The following is a 19,873-nucleotide window of genomic DNA, read 5'->3' on the forward strand; positions in this document are numbered from 1 at the left end:
CAATTCCATATTTCAAATCCGACCGTAGGTAGTGCTAATTACAAGCAGATGCCAAATGGTATTCGCGTTTACCTTATTTGTCAACATAACACAGAATTATCCACAAATGTTGGAGCACCTATTGCTCATTAATGAATGCAGCACACATTCTATTCAACGCATGCATTCATCCGGATTTCAAAGATCCTGAATGATCTAACCTATAAAAGCTAGCTATATTATGTGACAGATATTGTCAGTTGACAGAACTAGGAAAAAATCTCCTTGGGAGATGGTGAGGTGGAGATGGCAAGAATGAATTGTATTGGAACTGCAGGAAGAAACTGAAGCAATATCACTTAGACTTATATATTGCTTTACAGTGCTTTACTGCCCTCTCTAAGCAGTTTTACAGAGTCAGCCTCTTGCCCCCAACAATCTGGGTCCTCATTTTACCCACCTTGGAAGGATGGAAGGATGAGTCAACCTTGAGCTTGGTGAGACTTGAACTGCCAAATTGCAGGCAGCCGGTAGGCAGCAGAAGTGGCCTGCAGTACTGCATTCTAACCACTGCATCACCGTGGCTGAATGACTGAAATGTACCACTAGGTTCTATAGCAAGGCTCTCAAACGTGGCAACTTTAAAACTTGTGGACTTCAATTCCGGCTATCTGACTGAGGAATTCTGGGAGTTGAAGTCCACCAATTGCCAAGTCATCTGGAGATCCCTGTTCTACAATCTCGTAGAGACAGGAAAGGAAGACAAGCTTCTTAGCAGTCCAAGCTTCATTTCCTCTTTTTCTTTTCTTTTTTTTGAGTCAAATCAAAACAGAACAGAATAAGAAAATTGGAAGGGACCTTGGAGGTCTTCTAGTCCAACACTCTGCACAAGCACGAGACTTATTCTCCTACTTGTGCAGGAGATTTAACTGATTAGGCCCTAACCCTGCATTAATAAATTCAGGTTTTTTTTCCAGATGGCAACTTCTTGAATGGACATCCCCCAGAGGTGTTTGGTCTTCACTTGTTAAGCTACAAACATGAGTTTACTAAAACATGGCTGTTATGCTCACATAATTTGCTAGGCCTAAACAAATCCTTATAATACCTTCAGGCAGGTATTCTCAAATGTGGGGATATCATGACTCCCTAAAATAATGCATGGTTTTGGACACATAAATAAAAGAAATGTTTGTTTTGGGGGAGGGGGAAATTAGGGTTAGCTAATCAGTCTTCGTTCAGTGGTTAAGATGCTGAGCTTATTGATCAGAAAGGTCGGCAGTTTGACGGTTCGAATCTCTGGCACAGTCAGTTGCACAGTGGCAGATAGGACAGCACTCCAGAGGGTTAAGGTCATTGCCCAGAAGGTCACTGGTTGCCTTCTCCCCTCTTTGGAAGAGCTTTGTTGCTCCCACTGCCTTAAGAAAGTTCAAAACATCCTTAAACATCCATCTCATCCTTTTTTTGAACTATTACCAGACGGTACAGGACAAGAAAAACAAGGACAATAAGGCTGAAAAACAGCTTCCATCCCAGAGCAGTAGCTATATTGAATTCTACTGTATAGTACACTATTAATGCAATATCGGGGGGGGGGGGTTCAATTCAATTGTAAAGAATGTGAAGGATGTGTGTTTGTGTTTTATTGTTATAGTTATAATGTACATTGAAGATGGCACTTAATTTCATTGTACAAGGTGCAATGACAATAAAGTAAACTAATGAACGAACTAATGTTGAAAGACAGGAGATCTGGAATAAAACCGAATGAATTTTTCAAAGGATTCTGCTTGACATCAAGGGGAGGGGGGGAAAAAAGACAAGTTAGACCATCTAAAAGCATTTCTATTTAAAGTCCTCGAAAGGCATCAAAGAGTGAAGATATGACATTGTGTCAGAACAAAAGGACGAATCTGTGACCAAGAATAGATGGTTACAATATCTTTTTGGCACAATTGTCAGAAGTACTTATTATGAGTGAAAATTACATAGAGGCACCCACTTGCTATATGCCATTGCTGCTCAATCAGGCAGCTGTGGGACCAACATGGGCAGTAATGATACAGATACTTAAGGGGGGGAAATATGGAGAGTTTCCTTAAATGATTCTGTTTAATGGATGGTTATGACATCAGTTTCTGACATGCCATCTGCAGGCATTGCAAATGCGTGCAAATATGTGGTTCCGGAAATGCAGGTAACAAAGAAAGGATAACAGAAGTTTATGTCTTTGGCACAACACGAAGGATGCAAATAAGATCAGAAATCACAGCCCTACCTGTTGCAGCCCAAGTTATCTATAAGATTTATGTGTTCCTGATTTAATTACCTAGCAATCTTAGACATGGTTGGTTTGGACATCAGAATAGGAGGGAATCAGAGGTGCTATTCAGCCAGTTCTAACAGGTTCTGGAGAACCGGTAGCAAGATTTTGAGTCGTTTGGAGAATCAGCAAATAGGCTGGCCCCGCCCTCCCTGCCTACTAGCCGTCCAGCTGATTTTTTTGTTGTTGCCCCAAACAGGAGAACGGAACTGGAAAGCAGGTTAGTGGGGTGGGGAGGGAATGGGGATTTTGCAGTAACTTCCCCCTGCCACGTCTCAAAGCCACACCCAGAAGACCAGTAGTAAAAAAAATTTCCGAATCCCACCACTGGAAGGGATGCAAAGCATTTGGGCATGAATTATCCAAATATGTCAGTGTGTGTGTGTGTGTGTGTGTGTGTGTGTGTGTGTGTGGTGTTATGATACTAATTATGATACGGTTTAGTACAAAAGTCTCTGGGAAATAGCAAAAATGGTCAAAATTAATTATGGATATATTTGACCCAGAATGCTTGTAATAAATATTTAAGCAGTCTCTCTGAAAGGGGAGAAGCAAGTGACAAGAAGAAATAAGTGGTTGTTCTGAAAAGCACAATTTGGAAAGAAAATATTATTTCCTTTCCTGTAATTAATTTCAGCCTAGAAAAGTCATCACAGGCTTATCATTGTGGGACTGGAGACATTATTTGCTAATCCTTTTTTTTAGGAGGAGGAGGAGGAGGGTGGGGGATCATGTTTAAGACAAAGGTTTATTCTCTGGTACCCAGCAGTTGAGACAGGATTCTATCTTGTACCCCTCATCCTATTCTCCAAAGCACTTGAAGCCAAGACAAAAAGCAATGGATGAAAACTAACCTGTGATTACCCAGGGCATGGCACAGAGATAACACAGGCAGCTGGCAGTTCAAACCACCCCTTTATTGCTCCAAATCTACCCAAATGCTCCCACATTTTTGGCAAGTCCCAGAGCAAAGTGATGACACAAACATACACACACACACACCTCAAGCAGCCTCTGGCTGCAAATAGTCCAGCCCAATGCTGTGAACACCACGGCTGCACAGCAAGAAATCCAACAGGGCAAGTTGAAGAGTCCAGGAAGCAAGGGAACACAACAAGTAATCTAGTAATCCAGAAAGAATGCAAGGAATCTGGGAAAGTTCAAACGTCAGCACTTAACACTCCAGGAATTCAGCATGTGTTTCCAACAAATGCCTCTCCCTACAGCATCTCCTTAAGTCTCAGTCCCCAGGTGTGGCTTGTTAAGAGGGACAGGGTGCTTTCCTCCCAAGTTGTTGGATCAGTCTGCGCTGTTCTCGCCTTCTCTCCACTCTCCATGCTCACGGATCAGGAGGGGGTGGCCCTGGCTCATCGCCTGAGCTCTGTCTCTCATGTTCACTACTTAGCCTCTCTTGGTCATCCTGCCCTACTTGCTCCCTGCCTACAAGCTGTCCCAAAAATTAAAGTCCTGGCCTGACTGGGTCTGCTCTTCCCCATTTTCCTTTGAAGCCTGTGGATCCGCCTCCTTGATCTCCGTTCGCTCCAGTTCCAGCTCATCTTCCTCTGCAGATTTAGGTTCTGATGGGAGCATGTCAAAGCCAAGCGTTCAACCTAGAACTAAGAAGAAATTTCCTGACAGTGAGACCAATTAATCAAAGGAACAACTTGCCTCCAGAAGTTGTGGTTGCTCCAACACTGGAGGTTTTTAAAAAGAGATTGGACAATATCTGTCTGAAATGGTATAGGGTTTCCTGCTTGAGCAGGGGGCTGGACTAGAGGACCACCAAGGTCCCTTCCACTATTAATCTGTTATTCTGTTTTATTTTTCCCAAAGGAGGTTACTGAAGGTTACACCTGGCCTTCAGCCTTCTGGGGAGGAAGATAAATGCTCCCAAAATAGGGGGTGGAGCTCCCAGAAAAATTGAAATGCAAACAAAATTACAAAATAAATACAGGGCAAAAAGGTGGCTGTGATCTCATGGAAGAAAAAAATGTCTCAGTTTTCTAGCTGAAGAATCCAGAACTATAAGAGAGGAGGGAAATGGACTTAGTTCTTGCTTTAAAGGAGTTGTGATTTAATTTTTATTAGCTGCATCAATTCACATACCTCTCCAGTTGGATTTCATTTGTGTAGGACTAAATTTTATCTGCTTCCTGCAGTGAGGAGAAATGTATAGGTGTTGCTGTTTTTTTTTACAGAAAAGGTTTCCAGCTAGAGAGGGTCAGAAATCTCAATGATAGTTTCTAAAGTTTGCACAAATGTTCCTCCAGCTGGGAAACCATGAATTCATGGCACTGGCAATTTTTAATAGCTGAAATTTGCAACTATGCCTTTCTGTAGTCACATGAGACACATTCGTGTGAGCATTAAAACTAAGATGGATTACACACATTTCCTTTTACCTGCACGGGTAGAAATCTAGGCAACCTGAAGATTTAAATTCCAGTACAATATGGAAGTTAGCTACGTGAAATCTTGTGAATACTACTTTATGTATATTACGAGCCAGTAACACGGCATTGCCCAGGTATTTGTTTATAGGGGGGAAATGTCCGGAGCAAACGTAATTTCTAATGTTGGATTTCCCCCCTTACCTGAGGGAAGCCCCTTTCTAGAGTACTGTGAAGTCATTACCATGGCAGCTCCACTGCGCTGCACAGTAGAAGCCATTTTATTGCAATACAGTAGAAGTCATTTTAAGGCACAAAAGGCTATATCTTAACAGGACATACACTCCGAGGGATGTTAGGATGTCTTACCCCCACAGTATTTGTTTCCAAAGAGTAAGTCATCTGTGTAGCAAGTTTGGTTGAAATTGTTCGACGCGTTTCAGAGTTATGCTGGAACATACACACTCACACAGTTGGTTTTATATAGAGAGAAGATTAGAGATGTAAAAATGTACCACTCTCAATATAGAACTTTTTGGGGAGCACTGGAAAGTTCTACTTTACTTCCAGATCACTTTTGACAATTCAAGGGATGTTTTCCCCTGCTGAAGTAAATAAAACTAGTTGCATTCTTGTTCTGGTTGATAGGATCTGAATGAAGGTCTACAGCAGAGCTTCTGATAAAGAACACACTGTTGAATATAGAACTGTGTCCTGATCGGGTAAGAAAATATACTTTCTTCATTCAAAATTACATCGATCAGCTGAAATAAAACCTGTTTGGCTTAGGTTGTGTGATGAACATGATAGGGACAGAGCAGAGTCACTTTGATAAATGATGGTTAGTTGGAAGAGAAAGTGAAGACTCCTTAAATGTCCCAGAGCAAATCTGGAGAAGATTTCCAAGGAGAGTTGTGGGTTTAAATATAGGCCAGATACTGAAAAGGACATTTTCTATTTTCTGCAGATGGGTTTTTAGAAGATAAGGTGATGGAAGGGAAGAAGTTTTATCAGCCACAGTATGTTCTGACCGAGGTTTCCCAAGAGCATGAAGCAAACTCCTGGTCCTGACAAAAGTCCCTTTTATTAATTTACTGTGATTTCTGCTCATTGAAATCCAGCGAAGTCTTTCAAGGGAGGATTTATAGTCACAGACCTTATCTGACTTAGGGAGCTGCCAGGTTGATATCTGCAAAACTTGACAAGGAGTCTCAGAGAGTCTTGAACCAATTAAGCAAACAAATTGTCTCCTGCAAACTCCACTCCCCTTTCGCTCCTCTTTTATTTCCTCTGGGAGGGGCCATTCACTGTCCACTTGTGGCCTTACTCCCAAGTTGACCCCTGTTCTTTAGCTGTTCCCTTCGTCTGGCAACTTTGTGCATGCCACACTGGGAACAGGCTCCAGCTGTTTGTCTGCCTCAGTGATGTCTGACTCCGAAGGCAGCTGATAACTGTCAGATGGCTCTGGTCCCCTCTCTGCCTCCGACACAGAGCCCTCATCAGAGCCTTCCCCAGACTCCAGAATGGACCCATGTTCCTCCCCAACCTCTTCACTGTCTGAATCTGCTGCCAGCTCAGCTGGCCGCTGGTGGGCCACAACACAGAGTATTGAAGTCTCTGCCAATTTGAGTGGGAGAGAATGTCAGCCTTTGGCTGTTATTTATTTTTCAGCAGAAAGTAGCATAGTTAGTAACAGTCATGTATAGGAACAATTATTTTAGTCTGGTTCATATATCGTTTATTATAGAACATTTAAGGTACATAAAAGTCAAGAGAGAGAAAAAAGTGTTTTTTGCAATGATGGTTATCTTCTCAGCAGGCTCAGAAACTGGGGGTCAGCCCAGGCAAAGGAATGCAATGATCCGAGTTGTAAGTTACAACAGCTTGGGTGAAAGTGAAGGTAGATATATGTGTTAACAAAACAAGCCTAAGAGGAATTGGCCCTGTATTTTTTTCCAAATCGAGTGAATTCACAAAACCCCACAATGAGGATATTTCACAGGTTATAAAACCTCTGTCTTTGAGCCAGGTGGCCTCATGGATTACTTTTAGTGCTTGCAAGGTTTCACTTTTATATTTGTGATACATGAGAAATAAATCTGTCTGCACGATATTAAAAAGCTAACTTTTTTTTTTCAAATTGGCTTAACGAGATGGCAGCAAACAGGATGTACCGTATGCCTGAGGTGGAGAAGGAAGAAGGGATCTGTTAAAGAAGAAACTTCAAGTAAAGATTACTCAGTCCCTAGAAAGAGGTTTGAGGTTTGAAGAAACTTCAAGTAAAGATTACTCAGTCCCTAGAAAGAGGTTTGAGGTTAGGGCTACGGCTAGGGTTAGGATTTCTCATTAGTTAATCCAGAAAGAAGAAAGAGCAATTAAATAAAAACACCTGCATTTTGTTTTGTGTAAGACAGAGCAGAGATAAATTTGGACGGGCTTTGTAGAGTCTGATATTCCATTCTAAAATAGGATCCTTGCCATGTCTGTTTGTCAACCTTCTCTACGAGGAAGGGCTGACATTAAGAAAAAATGTAGCTAATGTCCAAAGTATTTTCCCTTGACTGGATGGGGATTTTACAGTTTTTTAGAAACTGGTATACCATGGCTGAGGGATGTGGTGGCTCAGTGGCTAAAACACTGAGCAGTTCGGCGGTTCAAATCCCTAGCACCATGTAATGGAGTGAGCTCCCATTACTTGTCCCAGCTTCTGCCAACCTAGCAATTTGAAAGCACGTAAAAATGCAAGTAGAAAAATAGGAACCACCTTTGGTGGGAAGGTAACAGTGTTCCGTGCACCTTCAGCATTTATTCATGCCAGCCACATGACCACGGAGACCTCTTTGGACAGCGCTGGCTCTTCAGCTTTGAAACGGAGATGAGCACACCCAGCTCAAGTCGGGAACAACTAGCACATATGTGCGAGGGGAGCTTTTACCTTTATACCATGTCTAAAATAAGCTTTGAGAAAAGAGCTCTCTATTTTTCTTGCAACAATATAGCACATTTCTATACACACTTAATCAGAGCTTTAATTATCATCATAGAACATTGTTGTCTGTAGAGGCTGCTGCCAAATAACTAGTACTTGGGTTGTTGGTACTCTGTCCCTTTACGATCTTCCCCATGTCAGCCCAGGGAGTCCTTAAAAACTGGGCACAGAGGCAACTGGAGGCTACAGGGTTGAAGTTGTGGTGATGGTGTAGGAGTGAGAGGGAAGGTGATTTGTGGTTGTTTGGGAAACTAGAACAGCCTGAAATAGCTTACGATGGAAATGGAGCTCACAAAGAGAAGTAATGGAAGGGCAGAAGTTGCAATAGAATAGGGAAGAGTGGTACAGTACAACAAGTACTAACCTTGTGATGTGTTTCCTAGAGGCCAGGTGTGTTTGTATTGGTTCTCTGGGGTGTTGGAGCCTGCTAACCTGGGTATATGTAAAATAATCTGTAACATTGTTCTTCTAAGTTCTGAACGTTTAGTCCGTTGAGTTGGTTGTGTTGTGGCCAGCCTTGAAAATGTGGTAAGCTGTAGTTAAAAACAGCTTAGCTTTTTAAAATGTACTTTTTAAAAAAAAATGCATCCATGAGGATCTAGAAGAGATGACAATGATTTCTCCTCTACCATGGAACAAATGCTTTTTTCCTTGTAAATTGTATGTATTTTGGAGTCCCAACTCAATCAGATCTACAAGGGGACCTGCTAATATGACCTGTGGAAGAGCTTAGATGTTGTTATCTTCCTTGCCATCTCCTCATGGTTTCCATAGAACTGTGAAATACTAAGATACACATAGCTGGTCTATATAGGATGTTGAAACTTTGGAAAAAGTTCAGAGGAGGGCAACTAAGATGATCAAAGATCTGGAGACTAAAACGTATGAAGAACAGTTGCAGGATCTGGGTTTGGCTAGTCTAAAGAAAAGAAGAATTAAGGGTGACATGATAGTATCCCAGTATTTGAGGGGCCGCCACAAAGAAGAGAGGGTCAAATTATTCTCCAAAGCACCAAAGGGCAAGACAAGAAACAATGGTTGGAAACTAATCAAAGAGAGAAACAACTTGTAATGAAGGAGAAGCTTCCTAACATTGAAGACAATTAACCAGTGGAACAGCTTGCCTCCTGAAATTGTGGGCAATCCATCATTGGATGTTTTTAAGAAGAGCCTAGACAGACATTTATCTCAAATGGTATAGGTTCTCCTGCTTGAACAAGAGGCTGAAATAGAAGACCTCCAAGATCCTTTCAGCTCATTCATTTTAGATAGATGATAGATGATAGATGATAGATAGATAGATAGATAGATAGATAGATAGATAGATGATTGATAGATAGATAGATAGATAGATAGATAGATAGATAGATAGATAGATAGATAGATAAGTATAGATACACACACACACAAACTCACACATGTGACCCCTGGTAGTTCCACCTCATCAATTTTTGTGTTTGAGTAGCTACATATTTATACATAACCTTGAGCTCCTGGAAAAAGTAAGATACAAACTCCCTAAACAACAGTAAACAAGCACCTCAAAGCAGCAACTGCCTCTTAATGTTGGATATGTTGTAAGAATTGCAGTTGTAAGATCTGTATAATTAGAGGAGGAGAAGAAGGGAGAGAAAGTGGCATTTTCTACAGGTTGAAAAGCCAAAAAATTCTAAAGAATATGAAGTAACCTTTGAGGCTGAACAGTGATTCACTTGCACAGAGGCTATGAAAGATTAAAAAAAGAGGAGAGAATAGGCAGGTTCAAAAACAACACCTTTCTACACAACAATATACAATTATAACATTGCAGCTAACAAGCTTTAGAAATAAGGAGCAATTATGTTTCCCTTGCTCCTGTCTTAAAACCTTATTTTCATAACCTCCTGTAACCAAAAGGTAGCAAGCTTTCCACCTCTAATTGGAATTTTTACAATGAGATGTTAGACTCTTGGTGACGATGAGCCATTACTTACACAATGTAATTGTTAGATTGCTGTCATTTAAAGGAGGGGGGATTGCTCAGAATTAACGATTAATTTAAGGACTATTTTTGCATTACTCCCTGAGATACAGTGAGAGAACAATGGACACCCATCACTACACAGGAGTGATGCATTGAATTTCGAACGCCACATTCAAATCAAAGAGAGAAGCAAAATTCTACCACTCTGTCAAAAAATGGGGGGGGGGGGGCGGATTACAAATTAACATGGTGAAGTTTTGGCCGCAAAGTTACTTGAATGAATAAGTATGTTAAGAAAAAAATTAAAGGGCTTTGTAAATGTCATTTATCAGACAGAAGGATAAATAATGCAGAACCCGGAAGAAAGTCTACCAAGAAACTACAAAATTACATTTGTGTAATCCTACGTAAGTTGATATAATGTTTAAAGTGAGTTTGTGCAAGCGGCATTGACTTCCAACCAGATGTCTTTAGAAGGGCATTCAGTCGCCATTATTCTGTAAGAAGTCTGCCCTGTATCCATGCTGACTAGGGATTATGCCCTTTGCCTATACAAACTTAGATATGTCCTTCTGCCATTGTTTAAACCACTTGTTCCCAATGTGGGGTCCACGCCCCACGGGGGGGGGGATTTGATTTTTAATGGGAGCAATTTGAAAATGAGCTATTAACTGAATTTTTGAAAGCCCACCCATTGTTCTTATATATTTGTGATGAAACAGATGTGTTTCATTTACCTATTGTCGTCTTTGTTCAAGTGCATTTCCTAGGGCCTGGTCTGAAAAAGATATCCCAGCTGGAGGGAGGGGGGAGCAACTGCCAGCCAAGCAGATGTGTTCCCATTAAGGATCCTGGGACTGGCAGAGTCTCCCTCCCTCCCTCCCCCCCCCCCTCTCTTTTCTGTGGGCTTTGCTGCTGGGGGGTTGCAGGGAGAGCTGCTTTGTGGGAAGACAGAGTAGATGGCTGCTGGGAAGCCCAGCAGTGAGGATACAGACCCAGGACCCAAGTTTAAGTAAGAACTTGTTAGATTTACAGTTATTTTTAGTTTGCGTTTTCCCAGGCTGTGTTTTACAAGTCTTTTCCTCTCAGAGCAATCTGGGGCTGGACCACACATGTGTAGGCCTTTCCAAGCCTGTGTGATTCACCTCTACACACTGAACTACCAAAGCATTTCCCCACTAAGCTGCAGGTTCAGACCAAGTGGGCGAGTAAAGAGGGGGGGGGCATAGAATCTACTGTCTTTCATTCTTTTATTTTTCTTTCATGGGTGCCATGTTCTTTGGAACCTTGTTTAAACCAAGTTAATGGCCTTTTAGGCTTCCTCCACATGAGTAGGAGTCCACTTTTTGAATAGTAAGAATTATATGTCATGGGGGGGGGGGAATCAGGATTTTAGAGATGCTTAGGTGGGGCATGTCCCCCCAAAAAAAAGATTGGGAACCACTGGTTTAAACGGTACAGCGGTTGTCAGAATAGGTATGGTTTGAAATAAAAACATCTGGAGTCTTCCCCGTGAACCCCTGGAACTGTTCTTAAGTGTCAATCAAAATTCATTTGTTCTCGATTCCAGGAATGGAGTTAAAGTCCTTTTCCATCTCTGTGTATTATTTCGGTTTTACTTTCTGAAATTTCCAGCTTGTCATTAATTTGTTGAACCTCTCTAGTAAGATGCCCTGTAGGCTTCTGAAAGTGAAATTTTTTATAAGGTTTGATTGCCTGGACCCAAGGAACATTTAGGAGCAAAATGCCATCACTACTTCTCAATAGAAGCAAAATTAACTATGAACGAAAGCAAACTTGCTTGATTAAAATAGGTTCCAAGAGAAAACACATGCATTTTCTGCTCATGTTAGCACAGCAATCTATTTGCAACCCGATGGTGTTGCTGTTTTTTTGAGTTTATAGCATTTGGATTCCCTGTGTGTATGTTTGGATGACTTAAGCATAACACAGCTGTGTCTAGGGAGAAGAAGAAGCATAGTTTATATCACTTGAGCGCTGAACTAATAATTTAGTTGACCTCCCTGAACTACTGTCTAGCCACGTGTAAAATTAGGTGCGTAGAAGTAATCTAAACAATACAAAATTATTCTAGAAAAGAGAATTGATACTCACCCCTTCCATTATTATTTCAGGAATGGGTATTTTTTTTTTTAAAAAAAGATCTGTCTTTCCTACAAAATAAATATGGTCACATTGTTGCTTAATGAGTTCCTAAGCCATTTTAATATCTATTACAGACATTGTTCTATATTCTCATGTGCTACCTACTGCTTTCAAGAAAAAAAATAAAGTAGTGCTTCATGAAGACAATGCAAAGAAAGATAATTTCCCCTTAACTAGACATTTGTTTAATGATTCAACTCTAATCAGTATTCTGATGAATCCCAAGTTTTCTTAAAAACTTTTCAATTTTCATTTAATGAGAAAATCGGTAAAAATGAGCAAGTTTAGAGTATTTTGCTTGTAACTAAAGATCTTAGAAAATTGTGCCTGTGCCACCATCTTGTGCTTTTTCATATTGAAATCCCAAAAGATTTCACCTCTTGTATTCCGAATATCTTGTATTTGAAGCACTAATGGCTAAGAAGGAAATTAATTCCATTGCCTGGACATTCTGAGTGGCATTGCCTTACAGATGATCACTGATTCCTCTGTGGAACAAGAAGTTTCTTTATAGAGTTCTGTTCACCAAGTTTACAGAGCTCAACATTTTGCCCACTGGCAGAATTATACTAATCATTACTAGTCTAATAGCTTGTGGTACTATAAATATCTTGCTGTAGCATTCAGAATATCTGATGTTCTGGCTTTAATTTCCTAAACCCAATCCATGAAATCCCTTCATTTGCAGAAACCTCTTGGGGTGGTGGTGCATCTTACTGGTTGCAGAAGTTGAGCCAACTGTGTGCAGCAGTTGCCAAAAAAGCCAACACAGTTTTAGGTTGCATAAACAGAAGGATAGAATCAAGATCACATGAAGTGGTAATACTATTTTATAATGCCTTGGTAAGGCCACACTTGGAATACTGCATTCAGTTTTGGTCGCCACGATGTAAAAAAAGATGTGGAGACTCTAGAAAGAGTGCAGAGAAGAGCAACAAAGATAATGAGGGGACTGGAGGCTAAAACATATGAAGAACAGTTGCAGGAACTGGGTATGTCTAGTCTTATGAAAAGAAGGACTAGGGGAAACATGATAGCAGGGTTCCAGTATCTCAGAGGCTGTCACAAAGACGAGGGAGTCAAGCTATTCTCCAAAGCACCTGAGGGGCAGGACAAGAAGCAATGAGTGGAAACTAATCAAGGAGAGAAGCACCTTAGAACTAAGGAGAAATTTCCTGACAGTCAGAACAGTTAATCAGTGGAACAACTTGCCTCCAGAAGTTGTGAATGCTCCAACACTGGAAGTTTTTAAGATGTTGGAAATTCATGAGTTTGATCATTTTGCTGTGGTGTTCCAAAATAGTATCTTACACAGCTACATGGACCAATGAGTTCACTCAGTAGAAAGCAGTTTCTTAAGTCGCTGTCCATGGTTCTGTCAGCACTCCAGTCCTGGGCCTACTTATATGGACCATTGACCACAGGATTCTTGGTCTGTAAAGCATTGGCCATAATTCAAGAGCAAAGAAATGCTCTGCCACAGAAGAGCCCCTATGTAGTCCTCTGCATCTTTCCTTTAGAAGATTCAAGTGCCTGTCAATGGAAAATATATCCACTGAATAGCTACTGACAATCAGAATACATTGTTCCCCTGTATTCTTAATGTCCCATCTCCTACTGATACTGCTTTCGGATCATTGATTTCTCGATGAAAGAGGAAGAAATTTTCTTAGGCTTGCTGGAGAAAAACCATAGCCCACTCTGTTTCAGCTGTCCAGCCAAGAATAGAATATTGTCCTCCAGCTGCTCTTAATACTGAAAAAACAGTTTTAGTTCCTACTGATCTGTTAACTATATAGAAAGTTTGCGGTAAGCCCGATCTCCCCCATAAAGGTCTATGTGGATGGGTCATCCACTCTCGTGTTGAAGGTAATGATTTATTTGCTTCTCCTCTGAACCCCTACGATATAATCAAAACCATGATGAAAAAAGAAAGAACAAAGATTTCAATATTCATCTGGGAGGAATCTGCAGGGACTATGCAGAATTTGGACAGAATCTACCATGACTGTTTAACAATCGTGCTTCTTCTCCCATGCCAAGGATTAAAAAGTCCCCTGCGTTTGGTTTGACAAAAATCAGATGTCCGTATGTATTATCAATAACTAGTGTATTTATTAAAATAATGCAGAATGTAGCCGAATCTATGCTGATGTATGGTTCCTGCTGATATGAGGGGAATGACAAATGTACTTTTCAGTGCTTTAGCCAATGATATCCCATTTCAGTAAATGCTTCATACAAAAGCAGAATGCAGCCAGAATTCTAAATTGAAGGAGAATGAATAAGGGGAAAAAATACTGTTTACTGCAGATATGAGTGCTATGAATATTGTTTTACCATAGGGAGCTGCCGTTCAGGCATTCAGCCTGGCAAATTTTCTTGTAACAGCATTGTGTTGAGTCCCTGGTGCCTATTTGCTTTCTCCTTCAAGTAGGTGGAATGGGACCTTATCTACTCTTCATTCCCCCTACAGGCCTTTGATGCTAACTTATCCCAAAGCAAAAATGACCTTAGTCAAAGCACCAGAGACTGATTCAGATCTTTCCTCAGTCTTAATTTGGAGGACTTTACAAGATGCACACATGAACTTCTCTCAGCCCAATTCATTTCACAGGATTGTTATTGTGGGAAAAACAGAAGGAGGGAGGAGTATTAGGTAGTAAAATAACAGAAGGGACCTTGGAGGTCTTCTAGTCCAACTCCCTGCTCAAGCGGGAGATCCTATGCCATTCTGGAAAAATGACTGTCCAATCTCTTCTTAAAAAACCTCCAGTGATGAAGCACCCACAACTTCTGAAGGAAGCTGTTCCACTGGTTAATTGTTCTCACTATCAGGACATTTCCTCTTATGTCTAGGTTGGATTTCTCCTTAATTAATATATTATAATATAATAACAGAGTTGAAAGGGACCTTGGAGGTCTTCTAGTCCAACCCCGTGCCTAGGCAGGAAACCCTACACCACTTCAGATAAATGGCTATCCAACTTCTTCTTAAACACTTCCAGTATTGGAGCATTCACAACTTCTGGAGGCAAGTTGTTCCACTGATTAAATGTTCTCACTATCAGCAAATTTCTCCTTAGTTCTAAGTTGCTTCTCTCCTTGATTAGTTTCCACCCATTGTTTCTTTTCCTACCTCAGGTGTTTTGAAGAATAGCTTGACTCCCTCTTCTTTGTGGCAGCCCCTAAGATATTGGAACACTGATATCATGTCTCCCCTAGTCCTTATTTTCATTAAACTAGACATACTCAGATCTTCATATGTTTCAGCCTCCAGTCCCCTAATCATCTTTGCTACTCTTCTATGCCCTCTTAGCATTCAACTGAGAATTTACCAAATGGCAACTCAAATGATGAGAGAGTAGGATTAAAAAAATGCACTGAAATATCAACCCATCTGAATGACTGTACAAGCTTAAATAAAACTCAGTAATGAATTTGCACCTACAGCAGAAGGCATAAACCTATTTAAAGATATGTAAATTTGCAAAAAGAAGCTTTTTCCATCATTATTCATAAATAGCTACAATGGTTTACTACATTGACCTCATGTAATAATGAGCACAAACTGTTACGCTAAGTAGATCCATAAGGGAGACTACCTGAAATTCCTATTCATTCTACCTTCAGTTAGATAAAGAAAAGGCCAATTATAAGCATTAAAAAAATATATGAGAAAAGTGCCACATAAAGAAATTCAGTCAGGAAACCTGGGGAAGCAGGAAAAGATGAAGAGAATTCTGAAAGCTAGACAAGATGATCTGGATTTGTTTCTTTAACTAACACAATGAATCATGTGGACATGTTTGTTTATTCAAAATGCAACATGCATAACGTCTCTTCATAGTTGAATGTTCTAGTCTATCCCGTTCTATTCTTATGACTCATCTCAAATTCATGACCCTGGGTGTAAAAGTATAATTATTCTACAAAGAAAGATTTAACAGTAACAAAACAATGCACATATAATCATCTATGGCAAATAACATCTTCATTCACATTTAAAATTGTTGCTGTTTTAAGATGTTGCTTGTAGATGACCCAGATAGTACTTAATGTATTCATGTAAAAAGTTCCAGTATAATCCATGAAATTGATAGCTTGATTAAAGTAAAGAGGGCTAAACAGTTTCCATGAAAGAGTATCACATTTTTATTGAATCTGAAACCAAACCATCCAGCTAGACGTACCCAGTTCCAGCAAGCGATCTTTATATATTTTAGCCTCCAGTTCCCTAATCATCTTTGTTGCTCTTCTCTCCACTCTTTCTAAAGTCTCCACATCTTTTTTTACATTACAATATGAGATAATGACATGAGAAAACACTGTCTGATGAATATGAGCCACCTCTGAGCTATACACACAACGTGTGTCAGAAGAGAACTGAGTTCTGGTTAAGCCAACATCCCCACGCACTGAATTGCAAAGTAGATCTTGATTAAGTCCGGTACAAAAGAATATTTATATGACGTAGCAATGCATTAAAGGTTAACAAAAGCGGAGTCAATGTACGTTGACTGCTGTTAACAAAGATAAAAGCAACAATTCCTCAAGACTTACCTACTAACTCTTTACATTTAAATGCAACTCAGAAAGAATGAGAGAGAGAGAGAGAGAGAGAGAGAGAGAGAGAGAGAGAGAGAGAGAGAGAGAGAGAGAGAATATTGTGAAGGTTAATGTACAGCAGACACATTAGATGTATCCTTTATTAAGTGCTTCGAGAATGAGTGAACATGCTTGGAGATGAGTGAACGATCCAGAACCAGAAGCTATGAATAATCATAGCTTATAATAATCATCAATAATCAAAACAGAAAGCCAAGTGAATGGCAGAATCAATAGGCAAATCCAATTATGAGATAGATAGACAACCAAAACTCTAGAGCTTTAAAATCTACTTGATTCAATAAGTCTGAATCGATAGAGGAAGCCCTCTTATCCTACTTCAAACCCAAGTGGGAATAGCAATATACTCTCTCCACATATTTTCCCTTGAACTTCCATATGCACATACAGGTGCAGTTTTTTCTAGCTTCAAAATCATACCATAGCTTTATATTAATAGAATAGAATGGAATAGAATAGAATAGAATAGAGCAGAGCAGAGCAGAACAGAACAGAACAGAATAGAATAGATATTGGAGAGTAGAATAGAATAATAGAATAATAGAGTAGAATAGAATTCTCTTTCAGTTTTAATTCTATTCTAGTTTTATTGATAGAAATCTATTCTATCGATCAAACTTGTCAGTCCTAGAGGAGGTCAACCCTGACTGCTCTTTAGAAGGCCAGATCCTGAAGATGAAACTCAAATACTTTGGCCACCTAATGAGAAGAAAGGACTGGAGAAGAGCCTAATGGTGGGAAAGATGGAGGGCAAAAGAAGAAGGGAACAACAGAGAATGATGTGGCTAGATGGAGTCACCGAAGCAGTTGTCCTGAGCTTAAATGGACTCCAGAGGAACATTGGCCATGTGGGTCACAATGGGTAAGACATGACTTTGCAACTAACAACAACAACAAGCTTCTAAGAAGGCCAAGATCCAAACTTGGGCTCCTAACAATACTAGGCATTTCAGGTAGACATAAAACAGATCCTTACCACAGTGAAGCTTCTGGGACTGTGAACAACAGTTTGTTTTTCAGGAACAGCAAAGATAAGATGTACTGTACATCGAACAAGGATTCTTGTAATTCATTGCAAACAGCTTCCTCTTCAATTGTCTGAAGTATATCAAACAATTTGAGATCCTCCCCCTTTTCTCTATGCTGAATATACAGTAGGCAGTAATCCAAGGAATGCCAACAACAGCCATAACTGTCAACATTCATCTTATTCATTTATATTGAAAAAGTATTTTAATCTAAAGTTTCTGCTTATAAAAATGTTGACAGTCTGGTTTATCCCCCAGACAGATTTGGCATTTTCCTACCAGAAATTATTATTTTTTGTATCCTCTGTAGAAGACGTTATGTTTAAAGGAGGGAGAATCTGAGGCTGTACAATGCCACTTTGCACTGTGAAGCAGTATATAAGTCTAAGTGCTCTTGCTATTGCTATAGTTAACTCTGCCCACTGCCAGCAGTTCAATCCTGACCAGCTCAAGGTTGACTCAGCCTTTCATCCTTCCAAGTTAAATGAGGACCCAGATTGTTGGGGGAAAGAGGCTGACTCTGTAAACCTCTTAGAGAGGGCTGTAAAGCACCGTGAAGCGGTAAATAAGTCTAAGTGCTATTGCTACCCACATCATTCTCTGCTTTCCTTCTCATTTTGCCTTCAATCTTTCCCAAATCAGAGTCTTTTCCAAGGAATCCTATCTTCTCATTTGGTGGCCAAAGTATTTGGGCTTCCAAAGGACAGTTAGGATTCATGTCCTTTAGGATTGACCAATTTAATCTCCTTGCCATCCAAATCTAGATTATAAACTTGAGAATTCCCACCAGGCATAAACGGAAGAAAGAAAATGCTTGTGCCAGACTCAGTGACAGATTAAGTCTCACTGGTGCCCTAAGCATTGTCAAATCTTGGTGCCCCCCTCCTTTGTACATACTGTACAAATCTTCATTGTTTTTTTTTTCTTTCTCAACTTTGTGGTGCCCCTTGGCATGGCGTCCTAAGCACATGCTTCGTCTGCTTAATGGTTAATACACCACTGGGCAGAGTGCTAGAAAGTGTCATCACTGTAAATCTGGAACTGAAAGCTTCTCTCCCACCCACCCACCACTCCAAAAAAATCAGTGTGCATGTAATGAATCTTTGGCTTGATGATCAGACAGCTCTAAGAACAATAATCTTGAGTTTGACAGTTACTTTATGAATGTATTAATTGATTGATTGATTGATTCACTCCCATACTTATAAGAACCCAAAGATTCTGTAAAGCTATTCATCATTGATTTCTTTCAAAACTAAATATTGCTTGATTTACTCTGAAACTCATGATTGGTAGGGGTATACACAGGCTCAGTGTTAGCTGGTTGGGGGATAATCAAGAAGATGCAAATGCCATTGAGTTGTTGCAATGCAACTCAAGCAGCATCTCTCTTTTCTCCCATAAAATTTTATAATCGTACTTTATTGTCATTGCACGTATATACAGAGTATACCTATACGAAGAAATTTACATAACACCCAGAGACCAGGCCCAACACACATGACAATCCCCAAACACCCCCCATCCTCCAAAAATTCCCCACCACTGAACCACCCAAGCATCCACATAACAGACCAAGTAATGTTGTCCAACAGCTCACTGATGGTGGCCCTTTAGATCATTGTTGAGTGCAATTATAGCTCTGGGATAAAAACTATTTGGAAGATGTGTGGTCTGAGTTTTAATTGTGTTGTATCTTCTGCCAGGGGGCATCAGTCCAAAAAGATTGTAAGCAGGATGGGAAGAGTCTCTGAAAAGTTGTGCAACTTCCTTAAACAGCAAGATGCGAAGATGTCATCCAGGGCTGGTAGCTGGAGCCCTGTGATATTCTGGGCAGTTTTAATGATTCTCTGTAGAGCATTTTTTTTTTTTTTGGTCCACTGCAGAGCTGCTCCCATACCATGCAAGAATGCTGTATGTCAGGACACTCTCCATGGTGCTGCGATAGTAGGACAGAAGTAGATGCTAGGATAGATTTATCTTCCTGAGCATTCTCAGGAAGTACAGCCTCTTCTGTGCCTTCCTCACAAGCATGTTAGCATTCGTACTTCCATGAGAGGTCTTCAAAGATAAAAATGCCCAGAAATTTTAAACTACCAATTGTATTGTCACATACAAAGACGTCACATACAAAGTGCAGCCGAAGTGCAATGCTGCATTCATCTGTTTTGGTGCTGCATCTTATCAAATGCCCCTACATGTTGGCCAGGTGAGTTGAGATCAAAAGTTGTGAAGGCCTACTGGAGAGAATATCACCCCGTTAGTCATTAACAGGGCCTGTCCAAAACATTTTGCTGTCTGAAGAGAAGACCAAGATCTGTTCTCTTAGGTGCAAGATCTGAAACTGGACTCTAGTTAAAATCAGAACAGGCGTTGTCTCCTGATAGATCCTGTCAACCTCTGTTA

The 19,873-nt window shown here is 40.3% G+C and overlaps 1 long non-coding RNA gene across 1 annotated transcript in view; it reads left to right on the forward strand.

Moving 5' to 3' along the window:
• LOC309397603 overlaps positions 1 to 19,873 on the forward strand; it is a 110,436-nt gene that overhangs the window by 13,210 nt on the left and 77,353 nt on the right. The window contains exon 2 of the long non-coding RNA XR_014176291.1: positions 5,341 to 5,414. This is a non-coding gene — a long non-coding RNA (uncharacterized lncRNA). The remainder of the gene's footprint in view (positions 1 to 5,340; positions 5,415 to 19,873) is intronic.

Source organism: Natrix helvetica (genome assembly GCF_964273705.1).
Source record: "Natrix helvetica genome assembly, chromosome: 11".
NCBI classification, from domain to species: domain Eukaryota; kingdom Metazoa; phylum Chordata; class Lepidosauria; order Squamata; family Natricidae; genus Natrix; species Natrix helvetica.